The sequence below is a fragment of the Saimiri boliviensis genome, chromosome 10, assembly GCF_048565385.1.
Source record: "Saimiri boliviensis isolate mSaiBol1 chromosome 10, mSaiBol1.pri, whole genome shotgun sequence".
Lineage (NCBI taxonomy): Eukaryota > Metazoa > Chordata > Mammalia > Primates > Cebidae > Saimiri > Saimiri boliviensis.
In genome coordinates, this window is record NC_133458.1 from 64943313 (window position 1) to 64946247 (window position 2935).

A 2935-nucleotide genomic window follows, 5' to 3' on the forward strand; every position below is an offset into this window, starting at 1 on the left:
TGCGGGCTGAGGCCTGTGGAGAGGCTGGGGTCCAGATTCAGCCATGCTCAGAGAAGGGTCCTGAGGATCTGCTGTTCCCCAGAAGCCTGAGGTCTGCCTTCTTGTGTGCTTATGAACGCATCTCAGGTTCAGGCTGGGTGATTTGTGAGACTGGGAAAGACACCTGCTTTTCCCATCACCTTAAAAACACATGAAAGCCAGCCAGCCCTTGGGTGTCAAATCCCTCTCATGGTCTTTGAGGTGCTGAACTCAAGGTAGCAGGTGGCAGGCCCTGCCCCAGCGTGTCCTCTGAGAGCCCCAGCAGAGGCCAATGGTGAATTTGACCCCGAACACCAACTCCCCACACTGGCCCATTCCCCACGCAGGGCGCCACAGTGTCTGCCCTCCACCACAAGGGGAGCACAGGGGACTCTCTGGGCATCCTCCCTGGCTGCCTCAGTGCCTTGACACTGGTGGGTGTGCTGCGTGGAGCACTGGCTTCTGGAGTGGTGGGTGGGGTGAGAAGAACTCCTGCCCAGCACGGCCATGCCCAGCACATGCCAGGCTGCACAGCACACGGCAGGTGTCAGGCCCTCTGGAGGGTGTCACCGCTTTTCCGCAGGAGTGCCATCCTGAGGCTCCTGCCCGTGTGGGCTGGCGGTGGTGGTTGCAGTAGGGCTGCTGCACACCCAGGAGGGCCTCCTTCAGCCCCTCCAGGAAGCCCAGAGTCTCCACAAACAGGGCCAAGTCATGGACAGGTACCTGATGCATCCTGCCATGCCCATGAAGGCCAAGATGCACTGCATAGAGTCCTCTAAACTTCTGCCTCCAGTGCCAGAAGTGGTGGAGCCAGAAGTCCGCAAAGGAGCGAGTTTTGTTCAGTTCATTTGCCGCTCGGACTTCAGTGCGGAGTTTCCACATTAGCAACATGGTCAAGATTATGATTATGGTCCACCACAGAAGAGGTGACTCAAAATGTCTTCCAAAGCAGAAGAGTATCCGTAAAATATTGGCCACTAGTGGCACAAGACATAAGTAGATAGAGAAGCCATCGAGATTATGACTCTCCCCGTAGAGTACTGCAAGATACATGGGAGCACCCCTCTAGACACCATGGCTGCAGCAGACTCCAGGAAACCAGCAGGTGCAGTGGCACCAGAAGCCAACCCAGTCCACATACCTGTGCTGCCCAGCAGGGTGCCTGAGGTCCACCTGGCCAAACTGCCTCCATTCTCACAGGTTCCTGCAACCACACACCATAGCCACCTCCCCATTGCTACAGCTATCCTGTATAATCCTCTACCAACAGGACCCAACACCACCTCCTCCCCTCCCTGCTCCCTCACCAGTAGTCTGTCAGTCCTTCCCTGTCAGTGCCCCTTATGATTTTCCTAACATTTTCTTTTCTCTAGCTTACTTGATTGTAAGAATACCACATGTAATATATATATAACATACATGATATGTTTTAATTGACTGTTTATGTTATCAATAAGGCTTTGGGTAAATGGTAGGCTAACAGTTGTTAAGTTTACAGCGAGTCAAAAGTTATACGTGGATTTTCAGCTGCATAGGGGTAGGCAGCCCTAATCATTGCTTTGTTTAAATGTCAGCTGTATATTCTCTCTTTGGATTAAAAAGGTGGGTCCTTGCACCAAGCATGTACAATTGACATCATATCTACTTTAAGGCACATTTTTCCCATAGAGAATGTTGTCAGACTCATTAGCATCTTCTAACCTGGGACCAGGAAATGAGAGAAGGTAAAAGGGAGTTATGCTGAAGGAGCAAAGACTATGAAACAGCTGTGGCACAATTTCTCTCCTTTCCTTTTTATACACATATCAAGTAAATAGACATCCACTGTGAAAACATGCTTTGACTTGAAACCCATAGATGGACTGCGAGGAACTAAACCAGACTGTGAATTATTGAAATTGGCCATAAGTCATTCTGTAACAACCAAGTGCCCTATAGGGCAAAGTAAAATAAGATATGATATTTGGCCTCAAATAGGGTAGTTCTACAAAGAAAAATAATCAACTACTATGGTACAACACTGTATATAGGTCTCTGAGAATCATAGATGAATTATACTTGGTTGATGAGGAAAGTCTTCTGGAACAAGGTAACACCAGTAAGGGAATGAGTATGGTTTAGGTAGATTAAAAAGAGGGGAAGGATGGACCTTTCAAAAATGACCTAAGAGCATGTGCCAGGACCCTAGTTCATGAATACAACACTTGAAACTATAAATATGACATCAAAGCAGGAACTCTAATAAGTGACTTTGGAAGAGTGGTGGAGCTGACACTGAGAAGGGTAGTCCCAGGGCCAGATCATGGAGGGGTCTCGTTATAGATGAAGATTCTAAATCTTATCCTGAAAGTTACAGGGAGATACTGAAATCCTATTTAGACCACCGTGATTGAAGATACAATCTATTTTCTATAGTAAAATGATTGGCATTTCTAGGAAGTTATACTTTGCCTTAAATATGAAAAAGTATCCTAAGCTAAGAGACAAATTTCATCTTTGTAAAAATTTAAGAAAATTAAAAGCAGACTGCTGCTTTTGGAACCCTTGTTCAGGAGAGATTATGAAAACATTTTTTTTATAAATATTTTGTACATATTTTTGTGTAATTGTGTTGCTTCATTGAATTACTTTTTATTAGTTCATTTTGTTGAAAATAACAATATCACACATCAGATGCAAACATCCAAAACACTGTATGCTATAAATAATTGAAAATATCAAAATTTATAAACATTCTATAATGTACATACAGATTGTTGTGAATTTACACACATACATGCACCAGTAATATATATATATATATATATATATATATATAATATACATATACACACACATAATATTAAATACACACACACACACACACACACACACAAAATATTAAATGCTTTCCTTCTTAAGCATTTGTTAATTTTTC

At 44.2% G+C, this 2935-nt stretch overlaps 1 pseudogene; it reads right to left on the reverse strand.

The window, feature by feature from the left end:
* Window positions 1-435: 435 nt before the first annotated feature.
* LOC120365286 (solute carrier family 66 member 2-like) lies at window positions 436-1210 on the reverse strand (annotated as a pseudogene).
* Between the last annotated feature and the right edge of the window lie 1725 nt (window positions 1211-2935).